Source organism: Panthera pardus, unplaced genomic scaffold (genome assembly GCF_024362965.1).
Source record: "Panthera pardus isolate Hobbes unplaced genomic scaffold, ASM2436296v1 HiC_scaffold_17, whole genome shotgun sequence".
NCBI lineage: Eukaryota > Metazoa > Chordata > Mammalia > Carnivora > Felidae > Panthera > Panthera pardus.
In genome coordinates this window covers 55113234-55141060 of record NW_026526732.1, presented here as the reverse complement: position 1 = coordinate 55141060, position 27827 = coordinate 55113234, and the positions used below count along the sequence as shown (strand labels likewise).

Sequence of the window (27827 nt, the reverse complement as noted above, 5' to 3'; positions counted from 1 at the left end):
TGACAGACTATTTTCTGTTTCAGTAGCATGCCCCAGGAAGTGACAGGGTGATGCTAAGGATGTAACAACCAACTCCCTCCAGGATGCTGGGCTGCATAAACTACAGGAAGTTCTTGTCTCCTTGGAGTTCTATGCCAGTGCTGTCCAATGTAAATATAATGCAAGCCACGGATTTAGATTTTCTAGTACCCACATTAAAAAAGTTAAAAAAAAAAAAAAAGGTAAAATTTTGGTAAAATATTCTATTTGGCCCAATATATTCCAAAACCTGTAATCAATTCAACCTGTATCATTTCAACCTGTAATCAATATTAAACAATTAACAATGAGATAGTCAACATTCTTTGGTTCTGTATTAGTTATCTACTGCAGTACAATAAATTACTACAAACTTAGCAGTTTACCAGAACACATTATCTCATAATTTCTGTAGGTCAGAAAATCTGTGCCTAACTTAGCGGGTCCTCTGCTTTAAGATCTCTTATGACACTGCAATCCAGATGTCAGCCAGGACTGGGGTCTCATGTGAGGCTTGAATGGGGATGTATCCACTTCCGGGCTCACAAAATTATTGGCAGGATTTAGTTCCTTGTGGGCTACCAGACTCAGGGGCTCATCTTGCTGCTGGCTGCCAGCTGGAGGTTTTCCTGAGTTTCTCGCCAGACAGGTCTCTCCAAAGGGTGGGTTACTTCACCAAAGCCAGCAAAGGAGAGTTAACAGAAATAGTCTGCTAGCAAGATGGAAATTACAATCTATGTAACATAATTGTGGAAGTGACATCCCATCACTTTTGCCATATTCTGTTAGAAGGAAGATACAGGCCCTTCCCACATTCAAAGAAGAGGGGATTCCATACAGGTGCGAAGCAAGGGTTATTGAGAGCTATCTTAGAATCTACTACATTTTTGAGATGCACTGTGTACTTTACACTTAGAATACATCTCAAGTCAGATCAGTCACATTTCAAGTTCTCAGTAGCCGCTTACTAGTGGCCACCATATTGGACATCGCTTTTCTTTCTTTTTTGGGGGGGGGGGGGTGTGGGGGTAGACATCACTTTTCTGTAACAACTACACCCAGAGATATAAGAATTACAGGGTACTCAGACACTGGTGTAAGCAATCATGAGTTTGTATAGAGAATTCAAACTCAAAAGGATTGGAAGCACAAAGATAGAGAAGGTTAAAAATATTTTGTTATTGTTTTCAATAGGCAAAGAATTTATTACTATCATTTAAATCTGGATTGTCTGGGGCAAAGCTACCATCTGTGGGATTGTGATTCCACGCCTCTAAGTCAGAATCCGGCCCAAGCAGAATTGATAACCCGCAGTGCTGGGGGACTTCTGTTGGCCAGGGATAGCGGGTGCCCAGCCATCCCTCCCGGGTGTGCCCCATCGTGATCAATGCAGAGAGCCCCTCCACCCGGGAAAGGGGAGCAGCTGGAAGGGGGCCACCCCCTCACCTGCCAGGCAACAGGGGGTTTGTGGGGAGCCTGGTGCTAAGCCATGCATAGAAGACCTGCTTATGGGCAGAAGGGGTTTCCTACATAGCAGAGCAGCTCCCTCGCTGTGATCTACTGAAAGTCAGCCCTGGACACAAGGGTTTGTAAGAAAGAATAATAAGGAAAATTAAAAACAAAAGAAAAAAATAAAAGAAAAAACAAATCTGGATCCTCAAAGCAAGTAGAGGCTAGAAAATAGGTTTTGCATTTGTTTTTACAACTTTATCCTTCACACTTGCCCTGGCTTATTGGGAAAGTCCTATTGGCAGAGAGAATTAAAGGCAATTTACAGAAGGGTTAGGTGATCATAATACCAGAGGGCTCCCAGGAAGATATCTTGGTAAGTAATCTTATATTCTTGCCCTCAGCTCCTAGCAGGAGACCACTTTAGCCAGTCAAAACAAAGACCCCGTCCTTTCCTTGCATGACATTTTACCAGAGCAGGAGGCTCAAAGGAAGGTGGAAGATGGGAGTATTTTCCAAGAAACTCTCCAGTTTCTCACTTGACCGCTGCATGAAGAGGATCCGTTCCCTGTTAAATTAATTAAAGGAGTCCGTTAAACTGAGGTGGCTTTAATGCCTTGGCAGCCTACCACAAGCAAACCAAAACCTAAGCCTATTAAATGCCTCAAGGTTATGAAATTGAAATCTAAAGGCAACCAATCACAAACAGCCAATTAATCTTTCCCAAATGAGGCAACTGCTTAAGCTATAATAGCCAATCAAATAATTTCCCTGCTTCTGCACCTGTTCTATATAAGTCTTGCCCCTAGCTCCTATCAGTGGAGCTCTCATCACTTCTGGTTTAGTGTTGCTCATTTGGAATGGATGTTTGCTCAACTAAATGCTTCATAATTTTAATGTGCCTTCATTTATTTTGTAACACCCCTGAGTGTGAGCTGCAGTCCAAAGAGTAGTCTGCAGATGGACAGTTTCTTCACTAAAGCCCGGCTTTCCACATTCAGACCAATGGGCTCACTCAGATCCTCCCCACTCTCTCTGTCCTACATAGCACTCAGTTCAAACATAAATTATATATGCAAACATGCATGTGCTTCAGTCGTTCACATGATATGTTCATGCACGTGTTCTCGTGCCTTCCCCTTTGTCACCTAAGGGCAGCCCCAAACCTGTCCCGGTGTTTTGCTAAAATTCTCAGTCCCATCTGCCTCCTCGAAGTTTCTCTCTGAATATTACCCTTTCGTTTTCAACTCAACCTATCAAATAGCAAATGTTAAATGTTAGGTGCTGGGTCATGGGCTAGTCAGCCCCATCAGGGGCTGGAGGCACTCCGCAGAACAGAAGCCCGGGACATCAAAGGCAAGCAATACATGGACCCTGTGAATTTCAAACATGTGGTTTAATCTTCTCAATGTACATAATCATATATAGAGGCATGAATTAATCGGCTATTTTCCCTTTTCAGATCCAAAAAAAAAAAAAAAAATACCTTAACTCTGGGATGGGAGGTACTTTTCTGTTAGTGTGCCTCAGGCAGTCCAAGGTACCCCCTCAAACCGCCCCCCCATCTCATAGCAAGACTATAGAGACATCCCCACTCCTGCTGAAATGGAACCAAGAAGCTTCCAAGTCATGGTTCCCCCGGTGACCATAACTGGTAGTACAAAAATCATGCCCTAAATCTATATCAGTGACTCATGCTCAGATGAAATATAAGATTCATAAAATATATATTGGAACCAGGGTGGAGAAATGATAGTGCCTAATTTGATTTTATGTGTCAGGTAGGTAGTGGGAAGGGCAGTGTACTTACAAAAACGTCCTCATTCATTAAATTCCTGTAGTAGAAAGAGTAACATCATTTTAAAATATGTGTAATACAGAGTATCATGATGTTATGACACCATCATTCTCCCCTACACACTCATCCATTACAAACAATCCTAAGAGGCCAAGGTCTCATTTATCACCTAAATCTGAGGTAATAGGTTTGTAATAAAGAAAATTCCAGACCCAGAGGGTTATAGGCTGTGTCTCCTCCAAAATTCATATTGTAGAAGAGGGAAAATATCTTTTTCCTCTATTGTTGTAAATTCTTGGCTAGGGCCCTTGGAACAAAATACAGATTAACAAGAGAAAAACAAAAAAAAAAAGTTTTTTAAACATGTATACTTCATGTACACATGGGAGACACCCAAAGAAAAATCAGTAACACTCAAGGAGGTGGCTTAGAATTCAGGTTTAAATGGTATCTTCGACTAAGTATTTTAAAAAAAAAAAAAAAAAAAAGGGTGTCAGGGAGACCAATTATGGGTAGGCACCTTCTCCATTGGCAAGAGTCTTGTGATTTAGAGACAACCTTCTCTTCCTCGTACAGAGAGGGAGACACCCTTACAACTGGGATTTCCTGTATAAATGTCAACTTCCCTTACAAAAGCCTAATTTCTACTCCATTTTCAGAGCTTCTCCTGTATCTGCTGTTTCTTAAAATAATCACCTCAAAATAATCTTTATGCCCAAGAGGGCTATTTTGGAGTGGAATATTCTGTCATTCTTCCATAAGCTGAAACGTAATCCCTAATTTGATGGTATTTGGAGATAGGGCCTTTGGGAGGTGATCAGATGAGGGATTAGTTTCCTCATGAAAGAGACTCCACAGAGCTCCCTCACCCCTTCTACCATGTGAGGACGCAGCAGGAGGGCTATCTACATATTAGGAAGCATCCTCACTAGACACGTAGTGTCTAGTGTCTGCAGTTGCTTTGACTCTGAACTTCCCAGCCTCCAAAACTACGAAAAACAAATTTGTTTATAAACCGCAGCCTATGATATTGTCATAACAACCCAAATGGACCAAGACACAGAGTGTAGGCATATCCAGGCCTGCCCTTAGACCCAGGTCAGCGGGGTTTCTGGCCTGGGTGTTACTTAGCACCTGCGTACCTACTCTGATCAGGCCCCAGGGAAATGCTTCTCCAACCTCTCTTGTCCTTTGCTCTTGAGACAAAGGCACCTGAGTACAAATGCCAGGATGGCTAGTGGGTTGTGTCACTGCCAAAGTCAAAGACAGACGTTGCTTTGGGTTGTGGGAAGGCTATGAATGGCGCAAACAGGTGGGAGAGAAAGAAAACGAATTAACTTGTCAACCTTTCCTGAGATACTGTGAGTGCACTAGGTTCTTGCATGACAGATCGTAATCTCCCAGGAGGCTGAAGGTCCATTTTCTTGTTTCATCTTCATGTTCTACTTTGTGGTTCTGGAGGTTCTCATGACTTAGGGTGGTATTCAACACAATTGCCCATAACTGCTAAGGAACATCTTGCGATATTAAATATAAATTTGCATACTTGTGAATTTGCTCTAACAGGCATGGAGCATTTCCTTACACTGGACACCAAACACAAGAGTTTAAAGTGCTTTATTTTTACTAAACTATTCAATAGCATTTAAATTTTCAAAAAAATAAATTTAAAATGTCATCTTTATTTAAAGATTTTTTATTAAAATGTTGGTATTTGTTAATAATTTGCTGTTTACTTTTTAGTAGATAAAAGTCACTTAATTTCTATTGTTTATATCTATTTTAATAAGCACTTGAATGTAAGCATATTCAAACGGTATTTGGACACAATTATATTTCCTTTTTTTAAACGTTTATTTACTAATTTTGAGTGAGAGGCAGGGGCACCTGGGTGGCTCAGTTGGTTAGGTGTCCGACTTCAGCTCAAGTCATGATCTCACAGTTCATGAGTTCGAGCCCCGTAACAGGCTCTGTGCTGATAGATTAGAGCTTGGAGCCTGCTTGGGATTCTGTGTCTCCCTCTCTCTCTACCCCTCCCCTGCTCACACTGTCTCTCTCTCCCTCTCTTAAAAATAAATAAACATTAAAAAAATTATTTTTAATTATTTTGAAAGAGAGAGAGCATGAGCAGGGGAGGGGGAGGGGGAGAGGGAGAGGGAGAGAGAGAATCCCCAGCAGGCTCCACTCTGTCAGCGCAGAGCCCCATGTGGGGCTCGAACTCACGAACTGTGCTGTTCGTGACCTGAGCTGAAATCAAGAGTGGGATGTTTAAACAACTGAGCCACCCAGGCACCCCTCATTTTCTTAATCCCTTAGATCGTTGCCAAAAATCTTGATAACATAGTGATTTTGCTGAAGTAAAAGAAAAAGATCTACAGAAACATTTATGAATTATGTATGTCTCTTTTGGTCTTACCACAAAAATCAGTAGCTCATCAAAAGGACATTCAGATATGTGCAATCATCATTAGATTTAATTGTATTTCACCAACTTTCTGTCACATATTGCTTGAAACATGTTTTATTTTTTTTTGTCATTATGAGGGTTTATTTATCAATGTAGAAAGATAAAGCAAATTTTACTTACCAGTTGTTAGCTTGATTTATAGTTTTTAAATACTTAGACGCTTGGAATGTGCCTCCATTTGTATGCTTGCCCTGCATGCCAGTGACCTAGGATGAATTAGGTGCCTGTTATTAATACATCAAAATTAAGAGCAGTATCCGCCTGGCACATTTACTTGCAATGAAACCCCTGTAGTCATTCAAATATAAGAGATGCCCTTTTAAAAATGAAGCTCTTCCTGAAAGTTCTCCATTTATAACACTGTCTTATGATAGGATGTCAGGGGCAGTAATAGATAGACCAAAGACATTTTTTGTAAAGTTATATGCAGAAAGGTCATATATCATAATGGAAAGAGAAAAATTTAGCAGGAGAAAGAAAGCAGATAAATTGAAGCAGACATTTTAACTGTTGTCGAAAGGACCATATCAATGAGCCCATAATAGATAGGAGGATGAGATTTTGTTAGACTTAACATCCAGGGAAATGAGAAATCATTCACTTCCAGGGACTTAGAAGCACTGTGGAAGAGCAGGTAAGAAGCAGCTGCTTGTTGGGGCGCCTGGGTGGCGCAGTCGGTTAAGCGTCCGACTTCAGCCAGGTCACGATCTCGCGGTCCGTGAGTTCGAGCCCAGCGTCAGGCTCTGGGCTGATGGCTCGGAGCCTGGAGCCTGTTTCCGATTCTGTGTCTCCCTCTCTCTCTGCCCCTCCCCCGTTCATGCTCTGTCTCTCTCTGTCCCAAAAATAAATTAAAAACGTTGAAAAAAAAAATTTTTAAAAAAAAGAAGCAGCTGCTTGTTAAGAGAAAACAGGTGCAAACGTGCTCGGGAAGGGGCAGGAGCGAAGACGTGTTGAGTACTCACCATGTGCTAAGCCCAGTGTGAAGCACATAATGTACCTTGATACCTTCAACTGCATGAGCTGTCAGCCCTTTTCAAAAAATGTTTATTTATTTAGAGAGAGAGGGAGAAAGACAGAATGAGTGGGGAGTTGGCAGAGAGAGAAAGAGAGAATCCCAAGCAGGCTCCACACTCAGTGCAGAGCCTGACACAGGGCTCCATCTCATGACCACAAAATCATGACCTGAGCCAAAATCAAGAGTCAGGGGCTTAACTGACTGAGCCACCCAGGCACCTAGGCTTTTTTTTTTTTTTTTTTTTTTTTTTTTAAGTAAACTCTACATCCAATATGGGGCTCAAGCTCACAACCCTGAGATCAAGAATCTTCATGCTCTACTGACTGAGCCAGCCAGGTGCCCCCACCCACTAGCCTCTTTATTAGGATTTACTACATTAAAGCTGGACAAAGGGGACTACTTAAAATAAGTGCTCATGCCTAGAGGACAAAGTTCCAACTTGTTAGAAAGGCAGGTACCACCTGTGCCCACCTGGCCCTAATTACTCCCCCCCACCCCCCACCCCATCCCAGCATATTGCATTTCTCACTGTCCCCAGCACAGCAGCCATTTCATGCCTCTGTGCCTTTGCATATGCTTTCCTGTAGCTGGGCGCCTCAGTCCACTGGCAAACTCCTACCCATGCTTCAAGCCTCAGCTCAAATATCACCCACTCTGAGAAGTCTTATCTAATTCTGCCAGGCCCAGCGAGTTTATTTCCTCTTTTTGCTTCTTTAAAGCGCTTCATATCATTATACATATTAAAACATACCATGCTGTATTACAATGATCTGTTCTTTCGTCTGTCTCTTCTGGACAGCAGCTTCTTACGGGCAAGGCAATATGCTAGTACCTATGCTATGTCCAAAATATGGTAGTGATGTAATAAAGGCACACCAACTGAAAGAATAACTGAGTGGACAAATATACACAGGTACTATATACCAAACAATGACATGTAAACGACAGACAGGTAAGCAACTAACTGAAATACCTCAGTGTATCTTACTTTTGTGTTAGTTCAGTCTGCTGGAGGTCGGAGCGTTACCCTCTTTTTCTTGGCAATATCTTTTGAGACAAAGGAAACAAGTGACTGATTCAAACGACTTATGTAGGACATATATCAATTTACAACAACAATCACTTTAGACCAGTGCATCCAATAGAACATTCTGCAGTGATGGAAATATTCTGTATGGCACTTTCTGATAGGGTAACTACTAGCCACATGCAGCTACTGAGCCCTTAAAAAGTGGCTAAGTGCAAATAAAAAACTGAATTTTGTTTTATTTATCTTGTGAGAGAGCACAAGCAAGGGAAGGGCAGAGAGAGCGGGGGACAGGGGATCCAAAGAGGGCTCTGCTCGGACTGTGTGACAGCAGTGAGCCCGACATAGGCCTCAAACTCACAAACCTCAAGATCATGACCTGAGCCGAAGTCAGACGCTCAACCAGGTGAGCCCCCCCCACCCCCCCGCCGGAACTGAATTTTTAAATTTTAATTAATTTAAGATAACTATATGTGGCTGGTAGCTACTATGTTGGACATCATTAACCCACAGGATAGTAGGAAAGTTCTACCTTATTATAATTTTCCTGTATAAAAAACAAAAACTCAGCCACTGGCAAACTGGGTAATCAAGAACCTTCCTTAACCATTCGGTATCTCATTTCATTCATCTATCAACTCATCGGGAGAACTAGAGAAGACTGACAGCTCAAAGCTCCAGGAATGTACACTTCTGGGCTCAGCCCTTTTTTTGCCACAGCAAGCCCTCTGGAGGGGCAGCTGAAAGGAACACCCCTTTACCCTTCCCAAAGTGGGAGGCCAGACGGATGCTTGGGCGCCCATGCCCCTGGGTTCCGCGGGTTTCCTCCACAGAATTATAGATGATAGGTTCACGTCAAACTATGTGTCAAAGGATCACACCTAAGGTCTCTGGGGGAAATCCTAGGTGCTAAATCTTATAGAAGAATGGAAAAAGGTCTCACTGGTTCAAAGCAATGCATCTTCAAGCCCTTTCAGTTCTTTAGTTGGGGCAATCTGGGCTAGCCTCCTTCATCAGGGATAAACCACTCAGCTTCTTTCCCTTAGGCTTTTTTGTGCCTGGAGAGAATGAGGCTTATAAAGCCTGCTGGGCTTCTAAATGAAGCCTGATTATCTAATTTTCACCTGCAGAAAGTAAGCGGTTTTGCAATCTCTCATCTCCAAGGAGAGAAAACGCCAAATCCCCTCTCCTGGTTCTCTGAGGGCTCACGTAGGCATAATAGCTTGGAAAGATCTAATCAGTCCCTTTTTTCTTAAAAGGGATGTTGGGTGTGTGGTAAGGGGGACAATGACCAAGACACTGACACCATGAGGATGGAGAGAAATAGAGATGGAGAGTGGGGGGAGGGGCACAGCTATTGTAGCTCTAGGCCTGGGCTTCTCAAACTTGAGTTGAGTATCACAATCACCAGGAAGGCTTGTTAAAACAGATTCCTAAGTAAGCAGTGTGGAGGTTCCTCAGAAAATTAAAAATAGACCTACCCTATGACCCAGCAATAGCACTGCTAGGAATTTATCCAAGGGATACAGGAGTACTGATGCATAGGGGCACTTGTACCCCAATGTTTATAGCAGCACTCTCAACAATAGCCAAATTATGGAAAGAGCCTAAATGTCCATCAACTGATGAATGGATAAAGAAATTGTGGTTTATATACACAATGGAATACTACGTGGCAATGAGAAAAAATGAAATATGGCCTTTTGTAGCAACGTGGATGGAACTGGAGAGTGTGATGCTAAGTGAAATAAGCCATACAGAGAAAGACAGATACCATAGGGTTTCACTCTTATGTGGATCCTGAGAAACGTAACAGAAACCCATGGGGGAGGGGAAGGAAAAAAAAAAAAAAAGAGGTTAGAGTGGGAGAGAGCCAAAGCATTAGAGACTGTTAAAAACTGAGAACAAACTGAGGGTTGATGGGGGGTGGGAGGGAGGGGAGGGTGGGTGATGGGTATTGAGGAGGGCACCTTTTGGGATGAGCACTGGGTGTTGTATGGAAACCAATTTGACAGTAAATTTCATATATTAAAAAATTAAAAAAAATTAAAAAAAATAAAAACAGATTCCTAAGTGATGCCAGTGCAGATAATGATCCCGCTATCACACTTTGAAAACCACTGCTCCAAGTCACTGCTTCAGCCCTTAGCTATTTTTCTTGTAGTTCCTTACAGAGTTCCAGTCAACTCCTCAAAATGAAAAGCTGTGTAAGTGTGTGTTCTTACAGACAGGGGGCTCAGTTGTATGTTTCCCCATCATCCTCCCGCCAGCCTCCACTTCCGCCCAGACCAATGTGCAGCGATGCAGACTGGATGCACGGTGGCTGCTGCTGGTAGCACGGTCCAGTGGGAACGTCTGGAAGATCTTTCAGGTGATTCCAGTCACGTGGCCAGCACCCTTGGCTGCAGAGCATGCTGGCCAAGAGCATACTTGGCACAGGGGGCTGCTTTCTCCTCAGAGGATCGGAGCCCTCCCGCAGAACACTTGTTTTCCCACCATCTCTTGTCAAAAAAAGAAGAAAATTCATAAATGTGTAAGGGATTTTGACAAAGGTCTGCCATGGCCTCGTGCAGGATGGAAGGCTTAGGGAAGGATGGCTAAACTGTCCAGTTTACTGAAGGGTGTCAGAGAGATACCCTGTCCATGAGCAAAAATCCGGAGCTCATATTTTCTTTTTCTTTCTTCTCTTTCTTTCTTTCTTTTTCTTTTTTTGTTAACACTTACATATCACTTACCACATGTCATGCACTGTCCTAAATACTTTACATATATTAATTCATTTAATCCTCAACATCCTTTAAGGTAGATATACTTTTTAAAAACTTTTTTTTTAACATTTATTTATTTTTGAAAGACAGAGCATGAGTGAGGGAAAGACAGAGAGAAGGAGACACAGAATCCGAAGCAGGCTCCAGGGTCTGAGCTGCCAGCACAGAGCCCAACGTGGCTTTCGAACCCACGAACCGTGAGATCATGACCTGAGCCAAAGTCAGATGTTTAACCGACTGAGCCACCCAGGAGACCCATTAGATAGGTATACTGTTATTCCCATTTTACAGCTATGGAAACTGAGGCATGGGGTTAAATGACATGGCCAAAGTCACCCTGCTAATAAGTCGTAGAGCCAAGATTTGAATCCAAGGCCATGTCATTTCTGATTTGTTTCCACCAATGGCCAATCTTGTGCATGTTACGTTGGTAATTACCATCACCTGTTTCACTGAATCCCATTTTCTGACTTTGTTCTCACATTATCAGAGTATACCCCATTCACTGACCAACATGCAAAGCTCTGGATCCTGCTTTTCAGAGTTAAAAAAAAAAGAGAGAGAGACTCAAGCATTAAGTAAAGGGAAGATAGGGATAGCATTTCCTCACTGTGAAAAACTCAGATCTATAATTTCTAAGAAGGTGTGTCTTAGTGTGATACCCAAAGGGAAGGCAGAGCAGATGTTGGGACCACGTGATGCCAGAGGACAAGACTACAGCAGCTCAAAAACAAAACTGTTCTGGGGGACACATGGCATTAACAGCATGCACTCTGGAACATCTGAGTTTGAGATTCTTCAAACAGCAATAGCCTTATTTCTTTGTATGACAGTGAAAACTGCCTGACAGTGAATTAGTGAATTTAGCTTGGCTCTTTGTAATAATTGATTCTTTCAGCTTTGCTTCTGACTCCCCTTTTCAGTCATTTTCCCTCAGCTGTTAAAAAAAGGAAACAAAGCAGAGCGCCTGGATGGCTCAGTAGATTAAGCCTCCAGCTTCGGCTCAGGTCATGATCTTGCGGTTTAGGAGTTCAAGACTTGCACTGGGCTCTTCACTGACAGCACAGAGCCTGCTTTAGATCCTCTGTCTCCCTCTCTGCTCTTCCCCTGCTCGCTCACTCTCAAAAATAAGTAAGCATTAAAAAAATTTTTAAAACTTTTTAAAAAGGAAACAAAGCCCATTTACTAGTGTGCCAAAGCATTGGAAACACCACTGATCTTCCCCTTTAGACTGAAAGCAAAGAAAAGGCTTTTTTCACAGTCAGACTTGAATGGCTTCTCAAAAGTTCAACATTAAGTTAGTTAGTAGCATTCAATGTTACGGTTACTAACATATGACACAATTACTTATGGTGGCTCTTTAATTTTCTCCAATTTTTTTTTTTTTGTCCCTTAGTATAAAAAGGAACTTTTATGACCATGCCATAAGATCTGCTTCTATTCAAGCTCTAATTATACAGGATTGAGCCATATGAAATTGCTATCTTTGTAGGTTAAGGGGCATCTGGGTGGCTCAGTCAGTTAACTGTCTGACTTTGGCTTGGGTCATGATCTCGCGGTCCGCGGGTTCGAGCCCCATGTCACACTCTGTGCTGACAGCTTGGAGCCTGGAGCTTGCTTTGGATTCTGTGTCTCCCTCTCTCTCTGACCCTTCTCAGCTTATGTCTCTCTCTCAAAAAAAAAAAATAAAATAAATAAAAAAAAATTAAAAAAAATAAAAAAAAAAGAAATTGCTATCTTTGTAGGTTAAAAATGATCAAATATCAGCAATCTCATATGGTTTAACCTAATATAAATACACATGATAATATCTGCCATGTGCAACATTATACTAAATGAGATAAGCCAAACAGAGAAGGAAAAGTATACAATCTCACTTGTACAGGAATATAAAAAAGTTAAACATATAGCATAGAAGCAGAGAGTATAACAGTGGTTACCAGGAGCAGGAAGGTGGGGAAATGGGGAGATATTCAGAACAAAGTTGCAGTTATGTATAATGAATAAGTCTAGAGAGCTAATGTACAGCATGATGACCATAATTAATAATACTGTATTGAATAATGGGAATTTACTGCAAAAGGTGCTGTCCTCACACACACAGAAATAGTAACCATGTGAGGAGATGATGTGTGAATTAGCTTGACTGTAGTCATCATTTCATTAGGTATATTGCATCTTCATGCTGTGCACTTCATTTTTGTGTGTTGTACACTTTAGATACAATTTTTATTTTAAAATAAAATTCTTAAAAATACGTGACTTTTTTAAGATTAAATAAATACATATGATCTATAAGTCAATACAATCCTCTTTCATTTTTCCTGGTCATTGTAACAATAACAGAAAATTCTCTAAAGGTTTGTAGTTACCCATATAATATGCATCTAATACAGATCTTAGGAATTGTGGGACAGCAGAGAATAAGTGGTGGCAAGGGAGGGGCACCTGGGTGACTCAGTCACTTGAGCGTCTGACTCTTGATTTTGGCTCAGGTCATGATCTCATGGTTCGTGGGATCAAGGCCCGTGTTGAGCTCTGTACTGACAGTGCAGAACCTGCTTGGAATTCTCTCTCTCTCTCACTCTCTGCCCCTCTCCTCGCCCCACTCATGCTCTCTCTCTTTCTTCCTCTCAAATAAACTTTTTTTAAAATGGTGGCAAGGGAGTGTTCATAGAAAATTAGAACAAATTATAGATTCAGAGCTTGAACATAATTACACAAAACATGAATAGCTGCCCCTGTTATTCCAAAACACATGTTCAAAGAACTGAGGGTACTCTTGGCCAGAGAACTTGTCCTTTTCATTTTACTTACTAGTAAGCTATAATTTTTGGTTTGTCCTTCAGGCTAGAGTAGAGAACAAATACGAAACACGTTTATTTAAAAAACTGCCATGTCCCCCAATATAATCTTGGTACTTAAGTGTATTTGTGGTGGGCTGATAGTATTTCTCTCCGGTTTCATGTTCTCTATGACTTGCTTCCTTGCATGTTATTGGCACTTTCATCATCCCTATTGGCTCTAAGATCCTTTCAAAGGGGAAAATTACTAGGTTTGTGCAACTTTGAGGGAATAAGTCATAACTAAAATATGCAATACATGTACTTGATGTTATAGGCAGAAGGAAAGAAGCCAGCAGTATTCTTACCATAGGGGTCTATATTTAGATATTTAGTAAGCGTTCAACACATTGAATTTATCCTCCATAAATCAATCTAGACCAGTAATCCCAACTGTGGTCCAAAGAATGCTAAAATTGAAAATACTTGTGGGATACAGTTAAGCCAGTCCTTAGAGGAAAATGTATACCTTTAAATGCTTGTATGAGAAAACAAGAGAAGCTAAAAGTTGTTGACCTAAGCATCTAGCTAAAGAAATTAGAAAAAATACAACAACAACAAAGTAAGAAAAGAAAAAAAAATACAACAAAGTAAACACAAAGAAAGTAGAAGGAAGTGATAAAGAAAAAATAAATCAATTAACTAGAAAACACAAATATAATCAAAGGAACTTCTTAAAAGCCAAAAGTTGGGTATTTAAAAACACTATTAGAATTGACAACCTCTGAAAAGATGGATTAAGGAAAAGAAAAAAATAAAGAAGATAGATGTAAATAAATAACATTTTACAAGATAAAATATTATAAGCAATTGTATGCCATTTAATTAGGAAACATATAATGAAATAATTCATGGAAAATTTAACTTAAAACTAATTTAAGAAGAAATAAAATGTTTGGGCAGTCCTATTTTTAAAAAATAATGTAATCAGTAGATTAAAATATCTTCACACACACAGGCCAAGATATACAGATATAATCTTCCAGACTTTAAAGAACCAAAGTTATTCCAATCTTATACAAATTCTTCCAGTTATAAAAAGAGAGGCAACATTCTCTTACCCACTTAATGCAGCTGATATATTTGAGACTCTAAAGCTATACAAGGACAGTATAAGAAAGGAAAAATAAGAGACTAATCTTGCCCATAAACATAGACACAAAAATACTAAGCAAAATATTAGCAAACAAAATTCATAAGAGTGTCAAGAGTGGACCAAAATATACAACTCAATTATGTTGTTTGCAAGAACCCCAGTTTATTTATTTATTTTTATTATTTTTTAAAAAAATTTTTAAGTAATCCCCACACCCAATGTGGGACGTGAACTGACAACCCTGAGGTCAAGAGTCACTTGCTCCATTGACTGAGCACCCCAGGCACCCCAAGAAACTTTAAAAATAAATAAATAAATAAATAAATAAATAAATAAATAAATAAATAAATATTTCATAAGGGAATTTTTTTTAATGACCAAGTTGGGTTTATACAAGAATGGTTTAATATTAGGTTTAATATTAGAAAATCCAGGGGCTCCTGGGTGGCTCAGTTGGTTGAGCGTCCAACTTTGGGTCAGGTCACGATCTCACAATTCAAGAGTTAAAGCCCACATCGGGCTCTGTGCTAACAGCTTGGAGCCTGGAGCCCACTTCAGATTCTGTGTCTTCCTCTCTCTCTGCCCCTACCCCACTTGTGCGCTCTCTCTCTCTCTCTCTCAAAAATGACTAAATATTAAAAAAAGAAAGAAAGAAAGAAAATCCATGCACACAGTTTATCACATTAACATATTAAAGGAGAAAAACCGTGTGATCTTCCCAATACATGCAGAAATGGTATTTGAGGGGCATCTGGCTAGCTCAGTTGGTAGAGTATATGACTCTTGATCTCTGGGTTGTAAACTCAAGTCCCACGTTGGGTGCAGAGATTACTTAAAAATAAAGTCTTAAGAAAAAAAAAAGATAAATTATTGAAAAACATTAAAGAAGCTCTAAACAAAAGGGAACATATGTCATATTCATTTTAGTTTAGTTTAGTTATTTATTTTTATTTTAGAGAGAGAAAGTACGTGTGAGCAGGGGAGAGGCAGAGGGAAAGAGAGAAAGAGTCTCAAGCAGGAGTGGCGCCTGGGTGACAGTTAAGGGTCCAACTTTGGCTAAGGTCATGGACTGCAAGTTTTTTTTTTTCAAAAAAAAAGATGAAATTGAATTCTTCCCTCACACCACACATAAAAAAATTTGAGTCCCACATCAGGCAGCCGGCACTGCAGAGACTGCTTTGGGTCCTCTGTATCCCTCTCTCTCTGCCCCTTCCCCCACTCACTCTCTCTCAAAAATAAACAAACATAAAAAAAAAAAAATCTCAAGCAGGTTCTACTCCCAGTGTAGAGCCCAATGCAGGGCTTAATCCTGTGACCGAGATCATGACCTGAGCTGAAATCGAGTCAGACGCTCAACTGACTGAGATACCCAAGCACCCCTGTCATGTTCATTTTAATGGAAAACTCAAGATTATAAAAATACTGACTAGTTATAAACTAACTCAAATTGAAGAAGTCAGATAAGGTAGTGTTCAAAGATAAAGTGAGGCATATTAAAAATTTGTACAGTTTATTTGAGCAAAAATTGATGTGAATCAGACAACACCAAAATGCAAGTGGTTATAAACACTCCATTGACAGTAGCTCAGGGAAAGACTTGTAGAGGAAATGGAGATGCAAAGTAAGGAAATAATTGATGGGGTATAGCTTAAAGCCTAGTTGGCTGTTGGTGACTGGTTGCCCTTAGTGTTTTGATTTCATAACCATGAGGCATTTACAGACTTAGATTTTGTTTTGCTCATGTAAGCTGCAATGGCATTAGACCCAAATGGCCTCTCCATTTAATTAATCTAACAGTAAGTGATGCAGTACAGGGCAGGGGGGAAGGGAGGAATTATCCTACCAAATATCAAAACTTATCACACAGCTATTATATTCAGATTGTAGAAAAAGGAAAAAAAAAAAAGATGGCGTAGTATTGGTAGAGAGACCAATAGAATGTAACAGAGAACTTACCAACACACACATACACGCATAAATACTTGACATATGACAGAGGTGTCATTCAGGTCACTGATAAAAGACTATCTAGATAACTGGTAATCTTTATGGGGGGAAAAAAAGATGAAATTGAATTCTTCCCTGACACCACACATAAAAAAATTCCAAATGGAATAGGCTTAAATATGGAAGATAAAACTCTAGAACATTGGAAGAAATTTTAAGAGGACACTTTCATGACTTTCAACATTGGGAAAGACTTCTTTTTCTTTTTTTTTTTTTAGAAAAAAATTTTTATTATTTTTTTGGGGGGAAGCTCTGTGCCCAATGTGGGGCTTTAACTCACGACCCCGAGATCAAGAGTTGTACATGCCACAAACTGAGCCAGCCAGGTGGCCCGGGAAAGATGTCTTAAACAAAAACTACAATGTGTTAACCATTAATAATAAGACTGATAGATTCATCAGAGTATGCCACCTCAAAATGTGCCACTTTGACATAAGCGTTATTTTGGTCAGAAGGCAACTGAGAAATAGCAGACACAGGCAGAGCTTTCCACCCTCCTGCTTTCTGCCTAAAAACAGGGTATAAATTTTCCTTTATTAATGCACTCCCCTTCTCTTCTCCCATACCAGGAAAAAGAGAACTGTCAGAGACACTCTTATCACCCCAAGACTGCATGAGACTAAGTCTGTATAACGGACATTACCAAAATAACCCTTCTCTTCCATTAGTTTCCCCCATGTGTTTCCCTTCCTACAATTTACCACCCCTAGAAGCCCAATGCCATTTTCCTTCTCTACAACTTACCGCCCTTTGTTAAGATGGTGTATGATCCCTTGATTTCTAACCTTTGAGCTGCTCATCACTGAGTTCTACTGTGTGCATGCACTTTGCACACATAAACTCTAGGTTTTTTCTCCTATTAATCTGTCTTTTGTAACTTTAATTTGCAAGATCCCAGTTACTGAACATAAGAGGATAAAGGAAAGAAGTTTTTTTCCTCCCCTATAATTAAATTAAGAATAAGAAGTTCTTGGGGGCGCCTGTCTGGCTTAGTCGGGGGAGCATACAACTCTTGATCTCAGGGTTGTAAATTTGAGCCTCAAGTTGGGTGTAGAGATCACTTAAAAATCACAACCTTTAAAAAAAAAAACTGGACAAAGCAGATGAAGAGGAAACAAAAATTGCTAACAAGCAAGTGAAAAAATGCTCAACTTCATGAGTAATCTGAGAAATGCAGATTCACAGCACAACAAGATACCCTTCCACACCACTAGATTAGTAAAAATTAAGCAGCATGACAGTGTAAAGATGTACTTGCTGGCAAGAATATGAGCCAAATGGAAAGTCTCACATACTGCTTGGTCAAATAATCATTTTGGAAAACAGTTTGGCTTATCTTATAAGGCTGGACACATGCATACTCAAAATTACAGTAATTTTACTCCTTAATTGATACCCTCTGAGAAATTTTGGCTTAAATATATTTGAAAGATAGTTCCAATATAGTAAAAAACATTGATGTATATATATAGTATGTGTATATATATATATATATATATATATATGATAGTATATAATATAAATAATATAACATATAACATATACCATATAATTATTATATATACTCTATATAACATATAATTATTATATTGATATAATATATACTATATATATAACTATATTATATATGTGTATATACATATAGTCAAAACAAAAACAAGGGCGCCTGGGTGGCTCAGTCAGTTAAGCATCCAGCTCTTGATTTCAGCTCAGTTCATGATCTCATAGTTCATGAGATTGAGCCCCACATCCAGCTCTGCACTGACAGCACGGAGCCTGCTTGGGATTCTCTCTCTCCCTCTCTCTGCCCCTCCCCTGCTTGTACACACTTGCTCTCTCACTCTCTCAAAAATAAATAACCTAAAAAAATTAAACACATACATACATATATATGTTAAGCTATATATATGTATATATATATAATGTATATAATATATATGTTATATATGTATATATAATGTATATAATATATATGTTATATATATGTTAAATTAAATACACACACACACACACACACACACACAAACATACATACACATAGGCAGGTCAGCTGCAAGTTTTAAAGATGCCACCCAAAGGAAAAAGTGGTTCTGGGAAAGGTGGGGAGGGGAAGCAGCCTCTGGGAGTGGCCATTCTGACAAGAAGGCTCAGGGTCCCAAAGGTGGTGGCAGTGCAGTAAAGGTCAGACACGTTCTATATGACAAACATGCAAAATCATGGAAGCCGAGGAAAAATTAAAGTCTGGAAAGAGATTCAGTGAAGTGGCTGCACAGTATCGCTGAGATAAAGCCAAGCAGGGGGGTGACACCGGTTGGATGACCAGAGGTTCCATGGTGGAACCATTTCAAGAAGCAGTATTTGCCTTGCCTGAAAGTGGGCTGGATAAGCCTGTGTTTATGGACCCTCCGATTAAAACAAAATTTGGATATCATATTATGATTGAAGGGAGAAAATAAAATTGTACAAAAGACTGAAAAAGTATACATATTGGCAAAAAAATAAAATTGTTAAAAAAAGACAAAATAAAATCATTTTTCTTCTGAAAGAAAAAAACAATAAATTATGGTATGCCTACACTATGGAATATTACGAGCAGTAAAAGAAACAGATGAACTATAACTCACCAGCTACAGATAACTGAATCTTAGAACTCTATCTTTGAGTGAAAGCATGAGTTATCAACAGAAACTGTACTGATGACTTACAGTCATCATCGGTATGACCTATAACATGACATCATTTATACACATTTCAAGAACAAAATAAGCCAATATATTATTTAGGGAAACGTGCATGTGATTTTTTTTTAAACTATGTTATAAGAATGCAAGGGCATCCATCATAAACGCAAATTGGGAGCATGATTAAACTGGCAAATTAGAGAAGAGAAAAATCTGGGGTGCCTGGGTGGCTTAGTAGGTTGAGCGTCCGACTTCAGCTCAGGTCATGATCTCGCGGTTTGTGAGTTCCAGCCCTGCGTCAGGCTCTGGCTGATGGCTTAGAGCCTGGAGACTGCTTTGGATTCTATATCTCCTTCTCTCTCTGCCCCTCCCCCACTTGTGCAGGAGTGCATGTGTGCTCTCTCTCTCTCTCTCTCTCTCTCAAAAATAGATAAATATAAAAAATAAAAAAATAAAGAAGAGAAAAATCTGAATAGTCAACAAATATATAAAAAAATACTCAATCTCACTACCATCAGGGAAAGTTTAAAATTAAAACAAGGTGTATTTTCCATCCATACAACTGACAATATTTAAAAATCTGATAATATGAACTATTAAGAAGAATGGGGGGAAATATGGCTTTCATGAGCTTGTGCAAATGTAAATTAGTAATGTGAATGTAAACTAGGCCATTTTTAGTAAGACTGAAGAAAAACACACTTACACTAGGTCCCAGAGATTCCTATTCTAAGTAAACACCCCAGAGAAACTTTCACACAGTGATATACTCCCTACCCCAAGAAGTGCCCATGGCTGCAGTGTTTGACAGAACCTAATTGTTCTTTAGGAAGGAAACAAATAAACTGTGAATAATTTATATATGAATGGTATGAAGAAGCCCAAAAGTATGTATAAACATGGGATGAATCTTGAAAATAAAATGAAGTGAAAAAAAGTATCACATTATATCTATTAATTTTTAAAATAAAAAAATGTCATATATCTCATGTATGTGAGATAAGAACTTGTGACTTGTGTGTATTGTTTGCATGTAGACAGGAATGATCTGGAAGAGTGAGAAAGGTTGATGATTCAGGAAAGAGCAGAGCCTAAAGAATGAGTGCCTCGAGAAGGTGCAGAGTGAAGGGGCGGGGCTTTGTAATGGATTGTTCCCTTTTTTTGTTTTTAGAAAGTTTTTTTTTTAAGTTTTATTTATTTATTTGAGGGTAGGGGAGAAGAAGAGAGAGTGGGAGAGAGAGCACTGTCAGCGCAGAGCCCAACCCAACCTGGGGCTCCATCTCACCGTGAGATCACAACCTGAGCCAAACTCAAGAGTTGGACACTTAACTGACTGAGCCACTCAGGCGCCGCACGTAATGGATTGTTCTTAAAATATATTTGGTGACTAACCTTGAGGTTTGGGATATGCAAGGTGAGGCAGTGGAAAGGCGACTTTCTGCTCCAGCTCATTTGTCTCAACTTAAACAAATAAATAAGCAGTAAATAAGTTGGAAGAGAAATTATAAGAAAATCCAGCCCATAATAACAATGTTTAGAGTGAGGCTGCTCCTCCTGCATTAAAAAAATAACTTTAAATTCATCTACGGGCCCCAAACAAAGGCACCATCTGATTTACTCATCTCTTTATGTAAGATTAAGTATTAGAGCTAAATTAAAATTCTCCTTTGTGATTTGAAGTAGTGTATCACTGTTGACTGATGGGAACCTAATCCACCCCAAGGTCTAACCTCATGAAAACTACCATCCCTGTAAAGCACTACAGCAGGAGCTCCTGCCCAGGGGGAAAAAGAATAGGATGTTTCTTTTCTTCTTTTTTCTTTTCTTTTCTTTTTTTTTTTCTTTCTTTGTTTAAGTAGGCTCCACACCCAAAGCTGGGCTTGAACTCACCACCTTGAGATCTCAAGAGTCACATGCCCTACTGACTGAGCCAGCCAGGTGCCCCAAGAATTGGGTGTTTCTGTGAAAAAAATTACAAATCACAAATATGTGTATCTCCCAACCCCCACATACTACTTACTTGTTAATCTCACAGCAGTTTTTTTATATTAATTAGCATTTTATGTTAAATACTAACTTGATTCATCTAATGAAATGTTTCTTTTTTAAAGGCCAGTGGCCAAGTTGATTCTATGTAACCCATTATCACTGTATTCTTTTATCTCCTCCTATAATCATGCATAATCATACAGTAATTTTGTCAGTTTATAATAATACTGATTAACCCCTATTACTGGCAGATTTAACAATTTATCTGTAATCTTCTACAAATGACTTAAACTAGAAAATGCAACTATATATCACCCAAAATGTCAACATTATAAACTGAATTGATAGATGTATGAAGTTGTATCATTTCAACATTTGACACAATTGTAACTGCTTTTTCTTATTGCTCAAATGCAACCAAACAGCCACTGTGAATCAGTGAGGAAGCAGTAGAATTTATAGTGTAAGAAACCTAGAGCTGGTGAGGAAGGGAAAGAGAAGGGAGGATGATCCGAAAACAAGGGGGAAAAACTTACTATTTTTAATTTAACAGAGTATGTATCCCCATAACATTAATGTGTCCACATGTAAAACAGGCTGTGTCCCTTGGAAGTTCTTTAGTTTCTGGTTCATCTTTTTGCATCGCAAAAGAGCTGTTTCTACAAGGCCCACGGCTAAGCAGTATTTTCAGACTTTTTTTTTTTTTTCCATCTAATCACCTACTGCATGACAGGTAAGCCTGACAGGTAAGCCTGATTAAAAGTTACCTTTTAATCACTTTAGTCTTGAAAAGATGTTCTGAACTTACCTTACTTTATCAGTAAATTTTGGAGGGTACTTACATTTTTCTGGAGACAACGTTATATCTCTCAAAGATGTTCAAAGGGGTTTGTGACCGCAGAAAATCCAAAGACACTACATTAAGGTAAGCTCTCTTTTCGGGCCACGTGAAAATAAACACGCGGCGCTGCCTCCTCGGCTCCACTCTGCCCGGCCTGTTCTCCGCGCAGTCCGCCGAAGAGCGACCTCCAGCAGGGGTCGCTGCGCCGCCGCCGCCGCTCCCGTGCGCCCCGCCCGGCCCGCTCTCGCCGCGGCGGCGCTGACGGAAGGGGCGGGGCAAGGCAGGGCGGGGCCTGGAGGCCCCGTCCGCAAGGCTACGGGGAGGGATCGACGGGGGGGAGGAGCTGCCCTGACTTGCAGGTAACTGCGCCCCTGTCGGGCGTGCTGTGCCCCCGCCTGGCGCCCACTCTGTTGCTTCCTGGCGCGCACTCGTGAAGTAGGGGCGCGGCGAACGCCTCTGCCCAGCCTGCGCTCCTGCCAGGACTCCGCGTGAGTCTGCCGCGTCCTGCCTGCCCCGGCCCGGCCAGCCTCAGGACGCCCGGTGGACCCAGGGGTTGTGGGGTCGTGGGCACTCGGCGCGCCGAGGCACGCCGCCTTTGGGCCCGGCCGCTACTGCTGGCTTCAAACGCAGACCCGGAGCTCGAGGACGCAGGTGTCCAGTTTCCTTTGACCTTGAGGACCCGGGAAGGTGCGCAGTCCGCGGGGGTGGGGAGTATGCCAGGGAACCCGACCCCGTTTCGGTGCTCAGTCTGAGGTCTCCAGGAGAAGGGAGGATTTGCAGTTGCAGTAGACCGCAAAGCAGTTAGGACAGGTTCTTAATGGAGTAGTGAACAGGCTCAGAACGTGGAGCGATTCCCAGTGTCCCGCAGGTCAAGGGTAACGTTGCCTCTCCCAGACGTTGATTTCGTACTGCCTTCGACTAATTCACGTACCTTATATCTCTCCTGAAGATCTCACCACAAACCTCCGGGATGCCTGCCGTTTTCATCCTCGCAACTCACGTCCACGTGATTAGCAATAATAATAATAATAATAATCTTTTGAAATGTACTTCTATCGGGTCACTTCCCTGCTTAAGATCTTTCTATGGTTCACATGCTCTGTGGGTCAATTCCAAACTTCTATGGGCAGGGTCTTTCGAAATCTAGCCTTTTGCACTTCAATCGAGCCCCAACTTTGTGGGATCTTTTCTGGGTTCATTCTGATGCTCCAATTCTCCTGATCTACTTTCGTTTCACGGTGGCTAATTAAGCTCACCCACCATGTGCCAGGCACTCTTCTGAGGCCCTTAGGATTCAGCAGAGGTAAACAAATTCAGGTGAAGATTTCTACCCTGGTAGAGTTTATATTCTATTAGGGGAAACAGTCCAAAAAAAGGAAAAAAGAGAAAGAAACACCCAGTAAATTATGTATGATATGATAGGTGATAAGTGCTATAGAGGAGAAAAGTAGAGCGGAGTAAGGGATGATTGGGAGGGCAAAAAGCTTATTAAATAGAATTGGAATGAGTAGACAGGATTGAGGTGACATTTGAGTTAAGAGTTGAAGAGAGGTGCCTGGGTGTCTCAATCAGTTAAGCATCCTATTTCAGCTCAGGTCATGAACTCACCGTCCATGGGTTCGAGCCCCACATCAGGCTCTGTGCCAGAGCTTGGAGCCTACTTCGGATTCTTGTCTGCCTCTCTCTGCCCCTCCCGCACTCATGTTCTGTCTGTCTTCCTTTCTCAAAAATGAATAAACGTTAAAAAAAAAAAAAGAAGTTTAAGAAAATAAGTTACTTATGCAGGTGTGTGGGGTAAGAGTTCTGGGTGCAGCTGGGACAGAGACCTTAACCAGAAATGTCCCTGTTGTATGTGAGGAGCATCAGGAAGGTCAGTGTGGCTGGAGCTGAGAGAGCAAAGGTAAGAGTGGCAAGAGATGAGGTCAGAGAGGGAACGGAGGGACGAGATCACATGGAGCCTGTTAGCTACAGTAGGGACCTTCCTCTTCTCCATGCTTTTGTAGGAGTGATAAAGTATAAATTATTTTTGGAAGAATGACTGGTCTGTGGAAAATAGACTCTACTGGAGCCTTTGTAGTATCCCTGGTGATGAAGCAGTGGAAGTGGTGAGAGGTGATGGGATACGGACCGTGTTTTGAAGATACAGCCAACATAATAACCTCTTGGCATATTGGGTATGGGTATGAGGGAGAATCAAGAATTACCGGAAGCTTTTGTTCTCAGCACCTACAAGGGTGGAGTTATCATGTACTGACATGGGGAAGGCTACAGGTGAAACAGATTTGGGGTTGGAGACGTGTCAGGAGTTTGTTTTGGGACCAGTATAGCTTGAGATACCTGTTACACACCCAAAGTAACAGGGATGTCAAATAAGCGTTTGGATATTGTGTCAATATCCCAAGACCACCCCTAGGTTCACTGATTCACTAGGAAGATTCAACAGGACTTGGCTCTGGGTCAGGGCTAGGGTTTATCACAGCAGAAAGATACAAAGCACAGTAGCAAAGGGAGAAGATGCACGGGACAAAATCTGGAGGAAACCAGGTGCAGTCCTTTAAGAGTCCTCTCCCAGTGGACTCAATAGGACAGGCTTAAATCCCCAGCAACAAACTGTGACATGTGAAATACTATCTATCAGGGAAGCTCGTTAGGGACTTTGCCCAGGGTGTTTATAGGCTTTTGTCATATAGGCACTCTCTGCCTAGCATGTACCAAAATTCAAGACTCCCAGAAGGAAAGCAGGTGTTCATCATAAGAAATTGTACAAACAGTTTACAGCGGTGAGCTACTCCTGTCAGTTCTGAGAGTGGTGAGAGTCCTGAAATCCCAAGTTTCCAGATGCCAGCTGGGGGCCCACCTTGTAAGCAGGCCTTTCTAAGGATAGCGGTCTCAGGCCTGCTATATTAAATCTTTTCTGCACAGATATACATGTCTGGAATTTGGGAGAAAGATCTGGAATGGGGATGTAGACTGGGGAGTAGTTGGCATATAGACGGCATTTAAAACCATGGAAATGTTTGGTGTCTTGATACGCATTTGTCAAAACTGATGAATCACGTAGAAGAGATGCAGGCCAAAGATTGAGCCCAGGGGCCCACCAGCGTTAAGATGTCTGGGAGAAGGGAGGACAGCAGGGACGGTACACCAGGAGGAGTACCAAGAGCAAGGTGTCCCGGAAGCCAAGTGAAGAAGAAGGGAGTGATCACTGGTTTCAGATGTGCTGAGAGGTCAGACAAGAGGAGGACTCATAAATGACCTTTTGGAGTTAGAAAATGAGAGGCGTTGAGGAGAGCATAGACAACACTTTTGACTTTTGTTATAAAGATGAACAAAAGTTGTAGCTGGGAGTTAGTGGCATTAAGAGAAGGTTGGTTGGCTTTTTAGTGAGAGAAGTAACAGCATGCTGATGAGAATGGTCCATTAGAAAGCGAAAAATTATGGTTGTAACTTGCTGTTCCCCCCAAGTTCTGTTTCAGGCCACCTTTGCAGTTAGAACTCTTCACAGGCGTCCCTGCTCCAGGCATTAGCCTATATAGGGTCCCGCCTCCTTTGGACCTTAGCTTTCACTTAAGTTCTCTGACAGCCAATTTGCCCACATTCCCCTTGAATAGCAGTTCCTTGAGGGCAAGGGCTGTGTTTTATCCCCTATCCCCAAGCCTAGCCTAGCTGGCTACCTAGCATATACAGGCAAATGAGTGAGTGTAGGGTGGATGTGATAATGGGTAGGATGCTCCTTTCATTTCTAGAAAATGAGTCTGCAAGTATTCACTGGTGTTTGTGTGTGCCAAGCTAATGGGGATGGGAGTGAGGAATGAGACACAATTCTTGCCCTGTCACTACCCATAGAGCTTAGAAGATAATAACAGTACAAAGACACATAGCATTGGTGCAACATGAATTTGGAAAAGGGAAGGGGAGGGTGGAGAGGGAGAGTGGCTCTTGTGTGGAGCCTGGAAGAGGGGGGAAGCCATGCTAAAAGGACATTTTTTTTTTTCCCATTAGTAGAATCCTTTCTCCAAGTGAAATACAAGGAACCTCAGTATTTTCCAGCACTGCTGCTCTGGTCAAAGAGGGGTTGGGGCCTGGTTAGCACTCTGCTCCATTACTCCTCCTCTGACCAGTGATCAGCTCTGTGATAGAACTTGGGTTCTCAGGCTCTACCCCGTGGCCCTGGGTGTCCATTGCTACAAATGGTCATCATCTCCAGCAAAAATTAGGTTAATGTGTTTTCTCAATTTTATGTTCATAATTTGTTTAATCTTTTTTTAAAATGTTTTTTAAATGTTTATTTTTGAGAGAGAGCAGGGAAGGGGCAGAGAGAGAGGGAGACACAGAATCCGAAGCAGGCTCCAGGCTCTGAGGCTGTCAGCACAGAGCCTGACATGGGACTCAAACTCACGAACCACGATATCATGACCTGAGCCTAAGTCGGATGCTTAAACCATTGAGCCACCCAAGGGCCCCCGTAGTTTGTTTTTTTTTTTAAGTAGGCTCCGCGCTTAGCATGAAGCCTAACACAGGGCTTAAACTTAGAATCCTGAGATTAAGAGCTGAGCTGAGATCAAGAATCAGATGCTTAACTGACTGAGCCACCTAGGCGCCCCTTATGTTCATAAATTTTATCTAAACTTCCAGCATTTACTGACATTTGCATGCTAGAGAATAAGCAGATCACAAAGAGGGAGTAGTAGCTAATAAACACGAAGGTAATACTTGGCTTGACATTTTGGTTATGTTTATTGTATTTCCATGTGAGTACAATCTTAAAATTCTTGTTTTGTGCTAGTAAAAGTTTCCTAGTGTAGGTAAATGAGATCTATTTGTGATATATACAAAGAGCAATATCCTATCCAAGCATTCCTCACAAGACACAACAGTGTGATATAAAGGTGGGGCTTCAGCAGGGAAATGTGGGAGTCCAGGGACTGACAGACAGGACTTCCCTCCCCGAGGATGTCTCCTCTTAGGATTTCTTCTTCTTCTTCTTCTTCTTCTTCTTCTTCTTCTTCTTCTTCCTCTTCCTCTTCCTCTTCCTCTTCCTCTTCCTCTTCGTCTTTTTCTTCCTCTTCTTCCTCTTCTTCTTCCTCCTCCTCCCCTTCTTCTTCTTCTTCTTCTTCTTCTTCTTCTCCTTCTCCTTCTTTTTAAGATTCTATTTTTAAGTAATCTGTACACCAAATGTGGGGCTCGAACTCAACCATGAGATCAAGTCACACTCTTCACCACCCAAGTCAGCCAGGCACCCCTTAGGATTTCTCCTAAGTCGGGGTGACAGTTCCTGCCACTCCTCTGCTCCTGAAACTATTCATTCTCTCTAGTATTGCAGTTGGTGAAAGTTGGTTTTTGTTCAAGAGAAAACGAGACAATAAATGTCATGGCGTAGCAGAAAGAACAGTGGACTTAGAGTCAGAAGACAGGCACTTCAGCATGGAGCCTTGACTTAGCCAGGGAGCCTGGGTTTGAATCCACTGAGTATTTGTCTGACCCTGTAACTGAGATGGGCTTGTTGGAAGGAATAAATGAGTTAATAGAGGAGCGCCTGACCCATAGTAAACAGTGAGTGTCAAGACTTGTCATTGGAATCCTGACTGGATTGTTTACTAGCTGTATGACTTAGTGGATTGTTAAATTCTTCCGAGTCTCATTTGTACTCATATGTAAAATGAGGACTCTGCACTAAGTTATCCCTGAGAGGGTGCCCTTTCCATTTCTGCAAACCCTATGGCTCTGGGGGTATTGTTAATTGAGGGGAACGGGCAGGTGGGTTCTCAGCTTCCAGGCATACATATGGCCTTTGGCATTATACCTAATAGCAAAAAACACTTTGCTAA

At 41.2% G+C, this 27827-nt stretch overlaps 1 protein-coding gene, 1 long non-coding RNA gene and 1 pseudogene across 9 annotated transcripts in view; 2 read left to right on the top strand and 1 right to left on the bottom strand.

Moving 5' to 3' along the window:
* Positions 1-295: 295 nt before the first annotated feature.
* Positions 296-22195, bottom strand: LOC109263488 (uncharacterized). 4 transcript variants are annotated; one of them, XR_002078237.2, is made up of 5 exons: positions 22001-22195; positions 7736-7794; positions 5853-5938; positions 1940-2035; positions 296-730 (listed from the first exon to the last, which is right to left on the bottom strand). It is a non-coding gene; the product is annotated as an uncharacterized LOC109263488 (long non-coding RNA). The 4 variants fall into 4 exon arrangements; XR_002078238.2 differs by having other exon boundaries at positions 296-727; XR_002078235.2 differs by lacking the exon at positions 296-730 and having other exon boundaries at positions 1700-2035.
* LOC128777664 (peptidyl-prolyl cis-trans isomerase NIMA-interacting 4-like) lies at positions 18554-18946 on the top strand (annotated as a pseudogene).
* A 101-nt stretch (positions 22196-22296) lies between the features above and the next one.
* MTRES1 (mitochondrial transcription rescue factor 1) overlaps positions 22297-27827 on the top strand; it is a 24076-nt gene continuing 18545 nt past the window's right edge. The window contains exon 1 of one of the 5 annotated variants that reach the window (XM_019443011.2): positions 22297-22686. The gene's annotated coding sequence lies outside the window, so the exon portion shown is untranslated. The remainder of the gene's footprint in view (positions 22687-27827) is intronic. The other 4 variants (XM_019443012.2, XM_019443006.2, XM_019443009.2 and 1 more) reach the window with 4 other exon arrangements.